The sequence below is a fragment of the Tupaia chinensis genome, unplaced genomic scaffold, assembly GCF_000334495.1.
Source record: "Tupaia chinensis unplaced genomic scaffold, TupChi_1.0 Scaffold000333_1, whole genome shotgun sequence".
NCBI lineage: Eukaryota > Metazoa > Chordata > Mammalia > Scandentia > Tupaiidae > Tupaia > Tupaia belangeri.
Genome location: NW_006159827.1, coordinates 2,904,380 through 2,922,493, shown reverse-complemented (window position 1 = coordinate 2,922,493; position 18,114 = coordinate 2,904,380). Strand labels below are relative to the sequence as shown.

At 41.8% G+C, this 18,114-nt stretch overlaps 1 long non-coding RNA gene across 2 annotated transcripts in view; it reads right to left on the bottom strand.

The window, feature by feature from the left end:
• The window catches only part of LOC102484481 (uncharacterized), a 279,187-nt gene that overhangs the window by 256,767 nt on the left and 4,306 nt on the right, over positions 1-18,114 (bottom strand). The gene's annotated exons all lie outside the window — the stretch shown is intronic.

Here is an 18,114-nt window from a genome sequence, read left to right as displayed (position 1 = left end):
AGAGATTCCTGTTTGCTCCAAGTATGGATTAATGACCAAAATAATAATGAGCATTTCTATTCATTTCCTTTTAAAGTGCTCCTGATTATGTAGTTCAGTGGACAGTTCAAAACCATTCCTATTGGTCAATTATTGAAAATACAATCAATACATGCCATGCCTGTGGAATTTCACTTAGAGAAAATACCAACAGCTGTTCCTCTACCAACAACTATTCCTCTATGAAATACAACAACCTCAAGATCCTGAGAATAAGAGCAAGGAGAGAGGTGAAAGGAAGGAGAGAGAGGTGGAAGAGGGTGACAGACAGTAATTGCAAATTTGAATGTTTATTGTGTGCCTAGTACAAAGTTAATCCTCTTAAACACATGAGCTCATTGACCCCTTTTAACAGCCCTGAGAGAAAAAAAGTATTTTCCCCATTTTACAGATGATAAAAATGAGGCCCAGAAACAGTCCAAAGTTGCATAGTTGAGGTATGACTAAGCTGGGAGTTGATGCAAAGCCTAAGGTTGCACTATCTTGTCCCTCCCTCTTCTCACTATAGGTATCCTCCCCCATAGCATGAGGATAATTTTTAAATTTAATAACGAGTCCTCAGGCCTGGAAAGAAGAGACAACAAGTATGTGAAACAAGGAACTAATAGTATTTCCATATGCATGGGTTGTAGATGGTAAAGACTGGAAATGAAAATGGAACTCTATGGGTAGGCCAATGAGCTGGGACCTTCTTGGGAGGGCCAGGAGGGTGGGGGAGCATGATTTGAAGTAGAGGCAGAGTATGGCCAGGACTGTGAGTTCAAAACAGCATGCTGACCACGGTGTGCCAGTCCTCTGGGGTCCCAAGTAAGACAGACACAGCTGGGCTGAGGAAGTCGTCTAGTCCACGACTGGCACCCTCAGAAGGGTGAGCCTGGCAAACCTCAGCCTCATAATACAGTCTGGGAAGCTGGCCTCTGTTGGGTTTGGCAAAGAGACATTTATGAGCTCAGCAGCAGGGAATGCAGAGTGTCACTGGTTTAGTGACCACAGCTGAGCCACCATGCAGAAGGGTTTGGCAATGTGTCCAGGGCTGCTTTTGTTTTCTAACACAGGTGGCATCACATCCAGACTGGAGTCAAGCTCATCCCTGGCACATGGAAGCTTAAAATTCTAAAACAATCCCTCTGAACCTTGCTACTCCATGTGTGGTCTAGAGGCCAACAACCTGAACATCACTGGGAGCTCAAGAGAAACGCTGAATCTCAGGCTCCACCTAGAAATACTGAGTTAGAACCTGCCTTTTAACAAGCTTCATGGCTGATACTTCAAAGTTTGAGAAGCCATGCCTCAACCTACTGAATCTAAATCTCTGAAACTACCTTTCTTGAATCTAATTTCTAAGCTCCCCGGATGGATCAAACACATACTAAAGTTATGGCAACCAAATGCTCTAAGAATGTCAATATTGTGGCATGTAAACTATATCTTTCATATGCCTCTCAAATCCAGGAGTGTAATAAAAATTTCCTTTGAGAGGTCATGGAAAATAGCATCAGTCAATTTGTAGTTTATCTAGTTTTAAAAAAGATTCGTGACAGCTTATAAACAAAGCAGCTGGTCAGCTAAGCAGCATAGCAGGGTGTGTTCTAGGGAAACATCACAGTCCCACGACCCACCAAGCTCCTCTCTTCACATTTGGGGTATTATTGAACCTTAAATTCAACCACTGTATTCACACTGTACTTTCTTTTTTAAAAATATTACAAGCACAATTATATCAAACTAATTGGTTGATAGCTCTTCCAAGCCTGCTTTTCCTAACGGAATCTATCAGCAAGTATTGTGATTCTCCCTCCAAAGAAATCCTGGACATTCCATCTTTCTCCACCTCCACTGCCCATCATGTTTGTGTCTGCAAGAGCCACCAGACTGGTCTCTCTGCTTCTATTCCTGCCCCCTCTGGTCTCTGCTCAACAAAGCATTGAAAGACACAAATCAGACCATGCCATACCCCAGCCTAAAGCTTTGATTGCCTGTATCTGTTTCCTGTGGCTGCTATAACAAATTACTATGAACACAGTGACTTAAAAACAATAGAATTATTTTCTAACTGCCAGAGGGTATGTGCAGCCATCAGAGACAGAGAGAGAGGAATAGGGAGAAAGTACCCCTTGTGTGGCATGGGCACACCATAATCTCTTCTCCATTTCTCTATCCTATTGAGATTTTGGACTTGCACGCACACACTCCTGGTGTATTATTCAAGCTGTATGGGCTGGGATTTGAACCATGGTCAACCATTTGGGATCTGACTCCCTTAACCACTAGGCTACAGGGTTAGCCCAATAATAGCAATTCGTAGTCTCCTAGTTGCGGAGTTCAAAATCAGTGTAACTTGGGTGAAATCAATAGGTCAGCAGGGCTGTGCTCTTTCTAGAAGATACAGAGAAGAATATGTCCCTTGCTTCTTCTAGCTTCTAGATGCTACAGTCATTCTTTGGCTTGTGGTCACATCCTCCAGTCTCTGCTCTCATGCTCACAATGCTTCCTCCTCTTTTGTCTATGTTAATTCTCCATCCACTTCCCTCGTAGAGTGAGTACAGTTAGAACTCACCCGATCCTCTCAAGATCTGTAACTTAATCACATCTGCGAAGTTCATCTTGTCATTTCAGATAACTTATAGGTTCCAAGGATTAGCATGTGGATAACTTTGAGGGACCATTATCCAGCTTGCCACACTGCCTTTCCACTGCACTTAGTGAAGTTCAAAGTCTTAATCACAGATCATATGTGATCTTGCCCTTATCTACCTCTCAGACCCTATCTTCATCCACATTCCTCCTCTTCCAACCCACTTCTTTAGCCTGCTTTTGGGTCTTCCAATAAGTATATTGCTACCACAAAGACTTTGTCCTTGCACTTTCTTTGGCTTGGAATGCTACTCCTCTTGATCTCACTTGCTGAAAGAACGCATGAGTGAATGAACATCTTATTCCCAAGAGCTTGGGAAACAAGATTGTGGCAAAAGTAGAAGTGGCAGCATGGATAGAGATGAACTTCACCTAATTCTTAACTTTGCCTGGAGAGTTATCTAATTAACAGATGTTTCCATTCTACCTTTTTTCACTTGCCAAAGTACCTCAAAATATCCACCATCCTTAGTTATCTGTAGGCTCTCTGAAAAGGAGTCACTTTAGCCAATTACAGCAGAGTCTAAACTGGGCATCAGTGAGAATAACATCACTTGGAATCAGCCCCACCCAGTCTTCTTGGAGAAATTAGACAGTCCAATAGAAATCTATTTTGAATTCTGATTTTGCTGAGAGTCTTAATCACAAAGGGATGTTGTATTTTATCAGATGCTTTTTCTGCACCGATTAATACGATCATATTGACTTCCAATAACAATTTTGAAAAGGCTGCTTCTAGTAGTTGATGCATGTTTATTGTTGACTTTAGTGAGGTTTTATAAAGACCACTGTCAACAGGCTTCATCCCACCTTGAATGTGGGAGGTCTACTGAGGGTTGCATGACCTTTTAGTTAGTTACCTCTTGATTCTGTGAGCAGGACTACCATTAGATAGAATTTCATGGTAATGAATGTGGTAGGAATATACTTATTGGAAGACCCAAAAGCAGACAAAAGAAGTAGGCTGCAAATGTAAGTAGAAGTTTGTTTGTTTTAGGTTTAGTTGTCTCCCACTCCCCCAAACAGGAAGGATTCTAACTTACGTAGAGTTACACAAATCAATAGTAGTCACTATATTACAGACACTAGATGGTGTACGTGATCAACTCAACTCATTCAGGTTTGCCTAGGACTTGGTCCACTACATTTTAAATCCCGTATCCCAACATCCCAGGAAACCCTTTAGTCCCAGATAAGCCAGGACAGCTGGTCACCCTCATGGTAGTGAACAAGCCAATCCTTACCACTTGAGGAAACCAGGGTAAAAGAGTACAAGTGGAGGCCCAAGTGGTGTATGTCTAAGTATATGAAAGTTACAAATCAAGCTACCACATTGTTGAATAAAAATGTATTCTATCCTACAGTGACAAAACAATTCAACAATTTCAAAACAACTTGGAAGGTCAGACTTCAGTTCCAAGTTCTTAGACTCCTCTCTGGCTCCTGGTTTGTCTTCACCTTCTCTTTTCACTTCTAGCTCTGTCCCAACCTCAAGAAACTTGCTCACATATGAATGGATGCTCAGATTCCATTCATATCCCATGAACAGCTAGCTCAGGGTTATTCCTTGGGCCTGGGGTAAGCTGTCATAAGATCCTTTCTTGGAGGAGAGAAAAGAGGCACATTCTGTTCTGAAAGTAGGATTAGGACCTTTCAAAGAGGAAATTCTGGAGTCTAAGATACTTAAAGCCTAGTCTGGAAGGTAGGTGGCCAGAGGAGAACCAAAGTCTTCAGGACTAGAACCACTCCTATCTGGGTCTAAAGGTAGTACTGGTAGTCATCAACCACTGGAGACCTCTTATAATTAGAAACCATGTAATAATTTTTAACTTCCAAATAAACCACCAGATCCTCCTGAGCAGAGGTTGGAGATGTTCAGCTAAGAAAAATATTTTCCACAAAACCTTGTAGATGCACTCAGCCTGTTCTTAGAAAGAACGAAGGTTCTTACTAGAAGAAACAAAATCATAGTACAGTAGAAAAAAAAAAGAGTCATGTAGCAAAAGAGGAAGAACTATTTAGAGAATAACTTATACCTGGAGACTTTTCTTTATTAGAGAGAAAGAGAGAGGGAGAGAGACAGAGACTTAGGTCTTTTGTTTTTAGCTCTCCACTCCCCAACCCCCCACCATGGGGCATGTGTGCTTACCAAAGAAAGACAAAGAAAGTGAGAAATCCCCTCTCCCCCTGCAAGGGGGGGTGGCCATGTCACAATCCCTTTCTCCTCCATTCTCCTCTCCCAATTTTTGACATGCACACACATATACCCCTCATAATATTTAAGCCACTGGGTCTGGGATTCAAACTGCAGTCAGTCATGTGGAGTCCAGCGCCTTAACTACCACACCACACTTAACTATCCTGCTGGCTCTCAGAGACGGGTATTTTTGACAGGGTCTCAACATGTTATAATCTACATGTTTCATCCTCTCAGTTAGTTAGGATTATAGGCATACACCACCATACCTAGCATGTTCAAGTCAGCCTAGGAACTGAAGCCAGATCTCCCATGCAGTCTGCCAAGTGGTGGCACTATCCAGCTGGGCTATGCCTACAGATTTATAAGACCTGCCAGAGGAGACCAAGGGCTTGATAAGCCCCCTGGTTCTGAGTCCATGCTAATGATAGGATTTCTGTTTTCATTTGTGGGATTTATTGGGTCGTTGGGAAAGTCAAGACACATTTTTGCATAGAAAAATTATCGTGACTTTCCCCATCAACCAATATGTCAATGTATGATGCAGATTGTTGTCAAAGTATAAGTAGGTTAAAGGTACCCCACATGTTCAAAATGACTTGTCTGTTCCTGCAAACTTGCTTGTATGAGGGTCCTTCATGCCAGCATGGGATATTAAGCAAATAACAGCCCAGATGATATGAGGTGGTGGAAAAGATCAAGAAGATAGGAAGAACTGATGTCATGGATAAAGCAGCATGCCAGGTGAGTTGGTTTTAGATAATGCCCTGAAATTACTTCAGTAATACCTTAAGTGAGTTACTTTGCTTATTTGAGAGCCTCAATTTTTTCTTAAGCAAAATAGGAATCCAAATAGCATCTACCTAATAGAATTGGTGTGAAGATTGAGTTACAGCATATAAAGAACTCAACCCAGTACCTATAACACGGTAAGTGTTCCAAAATATTGCTTACTCGTAAGAAAAGAAAAAGTGGTTCTGGTGATAGTTATAGTATTACACTAGTAGTGGAGTACTAGTTGTTGCCAAGAAGAGGTGGTACTATGTAGTAATAGGCAGTATAGGCAGATTAGTTGGACTCTGAAGTTTACTGTTCTTGAGTCTGGAAAGGAAGGAGACTTATTTAATGATAACTGAGAAATTGGGTACAAGAATCCCTCTGGGGAAGGAAATGATAAACAGATTAAACCTGGGGTAACTAAAGAATGGCCAAATGATACTGACAGAGAGACCAGCCAGAGGGCTCAGTTGGTAGCTAAGGGAACTGTAGAGCTGGAAGCTACATGGTTGGCCATGGTTTGGATCCCAGGCCACCTGAAAACACTCTGCATGCATGAGTGCATGCCCAGGAATGCAAAAAACTAGAGGGCTAGGGAAAGGAGACTGCGGTAAAATGAGGCCCTGCCAAGGACCTCTGTTCCTCTCTAGAATGCATGTACATGTTCTCTATCATGAATAAAATAAATAAACTTTAAAAACAAGAACTGACAGGGAGACACATGGAAATATGCACCCTTCACACCTTCACTGTAAGATATGTGGCACTGGGTCAGTAGTGCCTGTGAGAATAGGGCTATCCCAAACCACGTGGGAGACATCCCAGGAAGCTGCTGAGGGAGCTCAGCAGGCTATTCTCAGCCATGCAGAATCACCCTGAGTCATTGCAGCAGTTCAGATGCATCTCAAATGGTAGAACGTGGGTCACTTACTGGCAAGCCTGAATCACTGCCACTATTAGAAACTGGTCCCCATCCCTGGCCAATCTTGGATACAACTCAATTTGTAGATGAATCACTTCTAAATTAAGCATGAAGATTTCCAAATTAGCTCAAAATGATCTAACATCTGGGCAAAAGGTACATATACCAAACTGGAAGAAGGGGACATAGGAGTGAGAAAAAAATAAAGAGAAGGCTATGTTCTTTGAGAAAACAATTTATTTTCTCTTGAAATACAGGACCTATTTTTGCAAAAATGACTGACTCACTTTATTTTTTTGATCATTGAAAAGGAAAGGGAGCGTTTGTAATGGATCACTTTACAACCAAATAAAGATGTCATGTGGATGTTAGGCTTTCTAATTTGGTTTATGTTATTCTAGCTATGTTCAAAATGCATACATGAGCCTAAGATTGATTAATTTCTGGATTGGATTGCTTAAGGTCTTTCTATGTTACAAGTAACTTCCTGCAAATCTTTCTCATGCCTTCTGGAATCCAGAAACACAGCTTGCCCCAAGATGCTCTCTGACCTGGTTACCCCAAGTTCTTGCTCTTGTTCCCCTGGGCTATAAGCCTCACTGCAAGGCCTTTAGCTCTTTGGGAGGTTCAGAGGCTCTCCTCATCCTGAGCTCTTGGTACCTTTCATTACAGATTTTCTAGCTCCTTGTTATATGGGGGATAGGGAGAAATGTATTGGTTCAAATCCTGGCTCTGACACTTGTATGACTATATACAAGTTGCTTAACCTCTATGAACTTCAAGTTTGTCATCTGTGAAATGGGGCTACTCAGAGTTCTTAACTCATAGGATTACTGGGAGGATTAAGTGTGACTATCTTTGTAAAGGACTTGGCTTGGTGCCTGGCCACATGGCAAGAACTCCACAAATGTTAGCTCTTGTTCTTTCTAATGGAGGGGTTATTTATTAAGATACCCTCAAAGTTAAGCCACTGGAATCTGAGGTTTTGTGTAATAAAAACTATAAGCTCCAGCAAAACCAAACTCATTTGCCTCCTATCATAATGTTTCCCATGCATCATCTTTTGTTGCAATTGCTTGTTTAACATCTACCTTCCCCAGGAGAGCAGATCCTATGCACGTATATTTTTCATGGTTGTATGATCAATACCCAGCAGAGCTCTCGGTATAAAAAGAGGTGTACAATAGTTACTTGTTGAATGACTGAATGACCAATGGATCATTGGAATCACTGACAGAATGACTGATCCATAGACAAAATGATTTAATGAATGAATGAACAAACCAAATGATCAAAATCAGTCATCTGCATGTAACTGAACTATATGAAAGTATTTTCCTCACATGACAAGAAGTGAGTTAGTGAATACTAGATTTCAACTTGAGAATGGTAAGGTCTTTGGGGAATAAATGATAACTATTATTTGTTATCTTTTTATCTTTAAATTCATGATAGAGAGTACAAGGGCATGCACAAGAGAGATTGAGAGAGAGAGAGAAACACCATCAACAGAATCTGGTCACACTGTGATCCCCTTCCTCTAGCCCTCCAGCTCATCAGAATTTTGGGCACACTCATGCCTGGCATGTTTCAGGTAAATCAGGCTGGGATATGAGCCCGTGGTTGGCTGTTGGCCTCTAGTACTGCAGCTCAGGACACTACTGACTGCCACCAAGGTTGGGCCTATTTTTTAATCTCTAGAAAATTTCAATTTTTTTTGTTGTCATTCGTCCCCATCAATGATGGGATGAGTGACAATGCCATACTGGAAAGCATTTCTCATTCCACACTCATGTGGCCCTCAAAGTGGACATCCCTTCCACTACCCAATATAATCCAGAATCTTTCTGACAGCCCTAGCCTTAGCATATCTATTCATGTGAGATGACATCATGACCAAGCCATATATCTTTGGTTGCTAGAACAATTGGAAAAAATCAACAGAAAGACCTGGATCTTTTACTCCTTAATTTCTGATAACGAAGTATATTTCCTGAAAACTCCCACCCACACCTTTTCTCTGGGTGAGCTCATCCAGTTTTCCAGAAAGACTGATCAGTGGCAAGGCATTGCTGGACTTTGTCAAGGGGATTTGGTGTCTTCATACCTTGTTCATCAGCCACGGATACACTCATCTTTCAGAAGCTCTGGAATTCTGCCCATGGCTGTCTGGACATTCTGCTGCATTCCCAGAAAGTCTCTTAGGATGTTCATGGTGAGCCATAGAAGATCCAAGTTATGTTTTTAAATTAGAACCTCCCTTGAGTGAACATACTTTAAATAACCATTAGGCAGTATGTTGACTATTTTCTACTCCTTCTAAAAATCTGTGATTGTGATGAAATTAATGGAACACTTACTTAATGCTCTTTTCCCAGCATAAGAGAAAAAAGGACTCCCTGTTTAGGCTGAGTAAAACCTTAGGGGTTCATGGGAAGATTTTCTTTCTTTTTTTTTTAAGGAATTTTAATTTAATCGTATTGATTTATTATTATTTTTAATTTGCTATAGGGCATGTGCACCCACCAGAGAGAGAGGAAGGAAGAAAGGAAGGAAGGAAGGAAAGAAGGAAGGAAGGAAGGCAGGCAGGCAGGCAGGCAGGCAGGCACCAGATCTGGGACTCAAACTGTGGTTAGTTATGTGGGAGTCCAGTGTCCTATCATACCACCTGCTGGCCCTGGGAAGATAGTCTAAGGGAACTAATATGATGACTTTCTATCTGGCAATTAGCAATGTAATTAGTAATTACACAGCTACCAGGTTATCAAACACTTCCTCCGGGCCAGGTACACTGCAGACTTTACTACACATTTGACATGCATGACAACACAATGAGGTTGGCAGTGTTGTCTTTATTTTACAGAGAAGTGAACTGAGGTTTATAGTTAGTGGCCAACCAGGAACTCAAACCAAACTTCTCTGACTCCAAGTCAGGTGCTTCTACCCTGCTATAGGTTATACCACAGGCCACCAACATGCCAAAAAAGTGAAATATAAAGCATCTTCAAAAAGTTCATGGAAATATGTATTATGAAAAAAACTGTGCATGGATTTCAATTGCTTTTCACCAAAATAAATTCATTATTATTAATTTCAGTTTCCAATAAACTTTTTAAAGCCCCCTCATACATTTAATGGTAGAATATAACTCAGATGGAACATAATACTGCCTAAAACCTGGAGGGCAGTAGGAGAGGCATTATCTTGAACATATGATAGTAGTTTTCTAATGAACTGTCCTCATGTGAGAAAGGGAGAGCCCTTCAAATAGATTCTGAAGGCTAGAAAAGGACAGGTGGGTGACAGCTCTAGGAAGGCAGATGTCAGCCCAAAATAAAAAAGAATTTTCTAATAATAAGAATTCAACAATGCTTGGAACTGCCTAGAGAGATTGAGCCCTTTGACACAGAAAACATCCATGCAGAGGCTATTACATACTGTTGGATTCCACAGAGGTAGGGAATGGGATATGTTTGAGGTTCTGGATAACTCCCAGCCCTTGTATTTGTTTTGAATAAGTGCACACTAATCATCTGGGAAGAGTTACTCCTGTCTGTACCCAAGCATTACCTGTTGCAGGTGCACACATAAAGAAGCTTTGCAGAACCAGTCCAACATGGCAGTTTCATATCCTTGGGGATAGGGAAAATAATAAGGGAAGTTATTATTCTGAACCTTTTTGTAAAAAAACAAGGAAGAATTGGGTGGACACTGCAAGAGAGGTAAATCTTGGGAGAAAGAGGAAACTATCGGTGTTATGATGTGCCAAATAATGGGTTGGGTACTTTATGCTTAATCCCTGACATCAGCTGGATACCTCCTCTTTAGGTTGTGCTCCTATTTCCACTTTAGAGCTAGAAAAAAAACTAAAAAGATGTTAACTTGTTAATGAGTATAGAAACCGGATTCAAACTCAGATATACCTGACTTGAAAACCCTCACTTTCTTTTCTCAAAAGTATGATGTTGAATGCAGTGAAAGAAGAACTGAACAGGACACAGAATGGTACTTAAGAAAGACACATATAGATGGGCAGAAAGGGAGTAATGAGGCTGCAGTAGGGAGGAGAACACCAAGGCTGGGTCAGCACAGGACACTCCAGCAAACGATTTATTGCCAAGGAAAGGCAAGACATGGAGAGGAAATTGATCACCAAGACATCACCTCCTTCACAATTGAGTCTAACTCTAGGCTTGAACCCAAGCCACAGAAAGAATTCTAAATCACAAATGACGCCGATTCATAGACAGGACCGCAGACTTTCTATCTGAACAAAGCCTACCCACCAACTTTGCCCCCACAGATAACATACAGAAGCATCTTCACTATATTTTTTCCACCAAAAAACAGAGTGATTTCAATACCTCATGAGAAATGTCACCAAATGACACCGTTTCAGAAGGCTCTGGATAATTAAAATGCCAGGACCAGGAGGTGGCATAGCAGTAACATAACTGGACCACATGGGGGGGTTCTGGGTTCACCCTCTGGTACTTTCCTAGGCGCACCAGGCACCCATGATCTAGGCTGGCTCACTGGGGGTAGATGGCAGTGTGAAGACCCTGCTAAGGGTGACTGCCTCTCTTCCTCTCTATTTCCCCCACCTATCTTTCTCTTTCTATATTGAAGAAATAAATAAACCTTTTAAATAAAAGTAGGTGGCATAATGGTTATGCTGCTGGACTTCCACATCGTCACCTGTGGCTTGAGTCCTGGATCCAATGGCTTAAAACTCATGACGGTGTCGTATGTGTGTATGCCCAAGATCTATAGAGGAGAATGGAGAAGGGATTGCGGTGTGGCCATCTCCGTCCCCCGTGGGGGGTGATTCCTCCCTTTCTGTCTCTCTCTCTCTCTGTGTCTCTCTGGTGAATGCACACACCCTATAGCAAAAATCTCTCTTAAAATAAATAAAAGAAAAAGAAAGAAAGAGAGAGAGAGAAGAGAAAATTAAAATTCCAACATGGCAATTAGGATGCAAAACGTGAAAGGGAAAAGATGCCAATGAAGAATTTAACTATACTTATTTTAATCTCCTCTCTGCATTTTAAGTTCTTCTTGGAAACAGGGTTACTACAATTATTTCCGTTTACCCCTCACTAATTAGCAGTTCTCTAATGGGTTGAAAAAGCCCAATTTTCCCCTTTACCTAGTATGTAGAATGTTATTCTAAAATGCAATGTTATTCTAAATAGTCTTCATAATTAGGTTGCTGAAGGTCACCAATAATTAGCCCACAGGTGTTAAATTGTGGGAAGGAGAGAGATAAAGTTCTTTTTATTTCTATGCCAGGAATCCAGACCCTATAGCAAAGCACAGCTTGCCATATGTTAGATACCCAAGAAATGGTTGCTAATGTTTAGTTGTTGTTTTGTAGTTTCTGGTGGTATTAACTGTGAAGTCTGACACACATGTGTTCAAATTCAGGCTCAGCAAGTAGGTATATGACCTTGCGGAATTTACTTAATGTTCTCAGGATTCAATATTCTCTTTTGTAAAATGCATACAAGACCACCTGCCTTAGGAGAGTGTTGGAATGATTCGGTAATTTTTTTTTTTTTTTTTGGAGAGGTTTTCGCTATAGGACGCGTGCGCTCGCCAGACAGACAGAGAGAGACAGAGAGACAGAAAGTGAGAAATCACCCCCCAGGGGGGATGGTCACGCTGCAATCCCTTCTCCTCCATTCTCCTCTCGGGATCTTGGGCACGCACGCACACACACCCAGCGTGAGTTTTAAGCCACTGGGTCCAGGACACGAACCACGGTCGACTATGTGGGAGTCCAGCGACATAGCCATTATGCTAACTGCTGGTTCCCTGTAACATTTTTTTTTTGTGGATAGAGCCTGGCGAGGTGGTGATAACTCAAAAATGGCACCTGGTACCTATGATCCTGAACGTATCCCTGGAAGCTGGGCAATCCCCTCTTTGCAGGGCCCTATAAACTCCTGATCTAGTACCCTCCAGGCTAGTCTACTCCTACATCTAGGCATGGCAGTAACAATGCTCTACAATGCTGAGGCCACAAGGGAAGGTCCCAGGTCTGTGTCCGAAATCTCCCTGTGCATGTCAGGTATGTGTGCCGTAATCCTGGCTGGCTGAGGCTGGGGGTAGATTGTGACACGAGGACCTTGTTGAGGGTACACTTCTCTCTCTCAATAAATAAATAAATACACCAGGGGAAAAAAAATACCTTTAGATTAGGAACTTGGAACTGCAATATCGCCCCTACCTCTATTCAATACACTTTCTCCTTCACAATTCATACCAACACCTTGCTCCCACGGAGCCACAAAGAACATGGCAAGCTCTTCACCACATCTTGGCTGCAAACTTCACCACAGTCAGCAAATTACAGTGATTCATGCTCAGTGAGAGGGTCCAGCTCAGCCAAGTGTTCCAGGTTCCCCACTGTCTCACACTCTAGCCTAATCCCCAAAGAATTAAAACTAGATTAACATTAGTTGGTCCCCCAGCCCAGAAATGCCATACCCATAGAAGAGCCATCAGAGCTTAACACATGGTTTTGCTCACAGCCCCATATTTACCCCTCACTGTAAGCCTTTTTATATTTTTAGTGGTGATAATTATTGACAGTTATTTTAATAATTTTTCTTGCACCCCCAAATTATACATCACTTTTATACATAGACATTCCTGAGTATAAGAAGCCTAATGGTCCAGGATTAAATTAGTTCACAGCTGAAGGAAAAGTGCAAAAAAAGAGGAACTTTTCATAAGGAATGTTTGCCCAATGAGACATGCCCTGTGCACCGTAAAAATACTGATTGTGATGACTATGTCCATCTCTCATGATCTTCATGCTCCTTTAATACGGAGGCTCCCATTTGAAGTGCAATGTGTAAAAATGAGAAGAACAAGGCACAAAGGGCATAACTTGAGTGACTAAGAAAAGCCCCACAGTCTCGTTACAGTTCAAGAGCAGCCACAGGCTAGCCAAAGAGAAGGCCCTCAAATCTGTGCATTGCCTTTCCAGCACTTTTAACTGGATTTGCTATTCTAAAACAAAACAAAACAAGATGAAACAACAAACTCTTGCCAAGTCTCAAGTCATTTTAAGTAGTTCACATACCAATAGACGAAGAGAATGAAAAAGGAACATAGAGGCAGTCTGTATCTCAGCAAGCTAGCGAAGGCTGCACTAGAATCACCTCTACAATTCACTGTTGCTTTACTGTAGGTCAGTGTCCTGGATGGAAATTCTAAAACTCTCCAACTGCAAGGAGTTTAATGAAGGAGTGGAAAAGGAAGGAAATAGAGCTCAAGTCATCCCTAAGGAAGAAGGAAGCACACCAGGACCAAGAACAGCACGAAGCAGGGACCACCCCTAGGCCTGAAGGGAGAGAGCTGTCACCAGACCTATGGGAGCTGAGGCCACAGGAAGAAAAAGTCAACCTTCTCCCAAAGCTTCCCAGCCCAAGAGGAAGGGTGTGAGAAGAATGCATACAGCACCTCTGATCTCCCACAGGGGCCTGCCACTGGCTGACCCCAAGGGCAAGATGGCAAAAGAGAGTACCGATAGAGTCCTAGGGCCAGCCTCTGAGGAACAGAGCTGGAAGAGAGGCATGTGAGTGACTCTCAGGGCTAGAAAGTGGTATACAAATAATACAATGCTCTGCCATGCTGGACTCATATGAGAAAGTCGTAGGTTCCCATCCCAAAGCCTCCCTGCACATGCTAGGCACACAGGTGTCCACTGTCCTGCCTGGCTGAAGCTGGGGGCAGATCACCGTTTGAAGATCCTCTTGAGGGTGACTTTGTGTGTATCTCATCAGCACCTCTGATCTCCCACAGGGGCCTGCCACTGGCTGACCCCAAGGGCAAGATGGCAAAAGAGAGTACCGATAGAGTCCTAGGGCCAGCCTCTGAGGAACAGAGCTGGAAGAGAGGCATGTGAGTGACTCTCAGGGCTAGAAAGTGGTATACAAATAATACAATGCTCTGCCATGCTGGACTCATATGAGAAAGTCGTAGGTTCCCATCCCAAAGCCTCCCTGCACATGCTAGGCACACAGGTGTCCACTGTCCTGCCTGGCTGAAGCTGGGGGCAGATCACCGTTTGAAGATCCTCTTGAGGGTGACTTTGTGTGTATCTCATGGGAAAAAAAAATATATATATATATATTTTTTAATGGATCTAAAGGGCATATGGAAAAAATTCAGAACAAGCCCCAAACGCTGAGAATTCACGCTCTCCACTTTTGTCCAGATTAAGTCCACACTCTGAAGCCAGGGGTCTCCTGATTATTTCCAGGGTGGGTTTGGCTCTCAACAACTGTGAGATTTAAGCAGCTTGTTTAACACAGCAGAAGTTCAGTTTTTCAGTTGTTAATATAAATAACACCACATGCCACACGTTCACATCCTTCCCGCTATCCAGAGCACAGAATGCTCCAGTTGTGCTACCAGAAACGAGGTGAGATTTGCTTACATGTATGCTAAGAGGATGGATAGCCTGAATATATCATTGATGGTTACACTTAGTTTAATAAACTGTGTAATATGGTTAAATCCTCCAGGGCCACACCTACATCCTCTCTTTGATGTAAATATAAAGTATAAAGCAAATGCAGCCTTAAGAAGGAGATACTCAACCTATGGAACTTATTGCCCCAGGAAGCTATAAAACTTGAAGAGAGAAGAATTTTACTGAAATGGAAGTAACAACCTGCTCTATCCCAAGAAGTAACAGAGAATGCAAAACAAATCTGAGAATGATGGGATGACAGTGCATTAGCTTTCTCTGTTGTGTAACAAATTACCACAAACTTAGGGACTTAAGATAATACTCTTATCATCTCATAGTTTGCATGGGTTAGGAATTCAGACATGGCTTAGCTAGGTCCCCTGTTCAGAGGCTCATAAGACTCTACTCCAGGTGTCAGTGGGGTATGAGGTCTCATCTGAACATCAGGTCCTCCTCTCTCAAGTTCATGCGGTTGTTTGCGGAATTAATTTTTCTGCAGATGTTCAACTCATGGCAGTTGCTTCTTCAAGGCTAGCAGGACAAAGAAGGCTTCTGTCTCTAACTTCTGGACTGTCTTTGAAAGAGCTCACCTGTGTAGGCCAGGCCTCCTCAGGAAAATCTTTTTGGTTATAATATTAGGACTCTTAATTACATCTGCAAAATCTCTTTACCATAAGATAAAACATAACTATGGGAGTGAAATCCCAACACCTTCGCCATACTCTACTAATTAGGAGCAAATTACCAGTACCACCCATACTCAGAGGGAGAGGACAATACAAGAAATACGTATTTTTTTCTATGTAAAAATGAATCATAGCTTTTCCGACAACCCAATAGATGATAAAGTGGATACTCTTAGTAAGGCAGGAGGGATAGGGATCATTACTCCCATCTTTCAGAGACTTAGAGACTATAAAGTATCTGTCCCAAATCATTCAGCTCACCACCTGATGGAGCTGAAGCAAACACACAGATTTTCTGCGTCTAAAACTTGTGTTTTCTTCACTCCCTTGTCGACGTGTCATATTGGGTTGTCGTAAAAGTCGTGATGTATTTTTTTCTGTTTTTCTATGCAAAATGTTTCATGAGTTTTCCAACAACCCAATAGAAGGGAATGGCTCCATTATAACACTGACCGGGATATACAGTGGATCTTCAAGGCAACTAAATCACTCATTCCCAGTAAATCATACTAAGTTTGCATTGCAAGACTATGACCACTGTTCTTATCAAAGCCAAGATCAAAATGCAAGGCTCCAGATTCCTGATTCAGGGAACCAGCAGTTAGCATAATGGCTATGTCGCTGGACTCCCACGTAGTCGACCGCGGTTCGCGTCTCGGACCCGGTGGCTTAAATCTCATGCCGGGCGCGTGTGCGTGCGTGCCCAAGATCCCGAGAGGAGAATGGAGGAGAAGGGATTGCGGCATGACCATCCCCCCTGGGGGGTGATTTCTCGCTTTCTGTCTCTATGTCTCTGTCTGTCTGGCGAGCGCATGCGCCCTATAGCAAAAACCTCTCCAAAAAAAAAAAAAAAACAGATTCCTGATTCATTGCTATTTTATAATAGGTCAATCCCCCTTGTGTTTTTCACTGCCCCTGTCAAAGACTAATCATGCTTTGTTTTTACACAGATGTTTTGGCCTTACAGACAAAGCCTTTCTGGATCTAGGAGGTCATCCAAAAATCTGTAGAAAATTACAGAGTAATTCTAAAATTCAAGTTATTATAAAAATGACAGAAAAGAAACCAAAAAATTTAAATTGTGAATAATTCACATGTATATGGTTTACATGATGGTCCAAGTTGATACAAATTAAAAAGTGCTATGTGGTTCTTGTATATTTTTATCAGTTCATTAAAATATACTATGTGATCCATGGGTTATTTATATCTACTGATACCTTTATAACACCTTAAGTGTTAGGTGTTTTTAATGAATACAATATGCAAAAACATCATAACCAAATAGAAGCCATCACTTATGTTTGCGTACTGAAACATCCGGAGTCATGCTTGCCACATTGTGATAATAAAAACAATTGTGAACCACCATTATTAGGAATTTATGAAAATATATGGCATAAAACTAAAAGAGTCTTGCTCTGACTCTTTCTAGCTTTGTGACTTTGAGCAAATCACTTGTCCCTCCAAGCAAGGTGTTAGAAATACATTGTAGAGGGGCCAGCAGTTAGTGTAATGACTATGTCGCTGGACTCCCACGTAGTCAACCGCGGTTCATGGCCCAAACCCAGTGGCTTAAAACTCATTCCGGGTGCGTGTGTGTGCGTGCCCAAGATCCCGAGAGGAGAATGGAGGAGAAGGGATTGTGGTATGGCCATCCCCCCGGGGGGTGATTTCTCGCTTTCTGTCTCTCTGTCTCTGTCTGTCTGGCGAGCGCACGTGCCCAGAAGCAAAAAAAAAACCTCTACCAAAAAAAAAAGAAATACATTGTAGACCTTAGTTGATCAATCAGTTACTGGTTCCCAGCCCCTCATGATGGTGAGGAACTGATTGTTTGTTACCAGCTAAATTTCTCTTAGTTCGTCCGGTGTCCTTGCTATGAGTTACATAGTAAACCAGATACTGTCATTGCCCTACTTAAAACTCTCCATAACTTTTCCTTCTGGTATGACAGCCACTAGGTGACTACCAAGCATCTACAATGAGGCTAATCAAAAAGAAGATGCACTGTAAGTATAAAACATACACCAGATTTCAAAGATGTAGAAACAAAAAAATAATATAAAACATCTCCATAATTTTTAATATCATTCACAGGTAAAAAAGACAACATTTTGATTGTAATGAGCCAAATAAATTATAAATATTTCACCTATTTCTTTTTGCTTTTAATTTTTTTAATTTACATGTTTTTAAATTAACAGAGGTAGCGTGCACTTGCCAGAGAGACACACAGAGAGAGTGGGAGAAAACAATCTCCACTGGGGTGTGGTCACACTGTAATCCTTTTTCCTCCATCTTTTCAGGATTTGAGACAGACATGCGCACATGCCCAGCATGTTTTTTAAACCACTAGAACCAAGATTTGAAC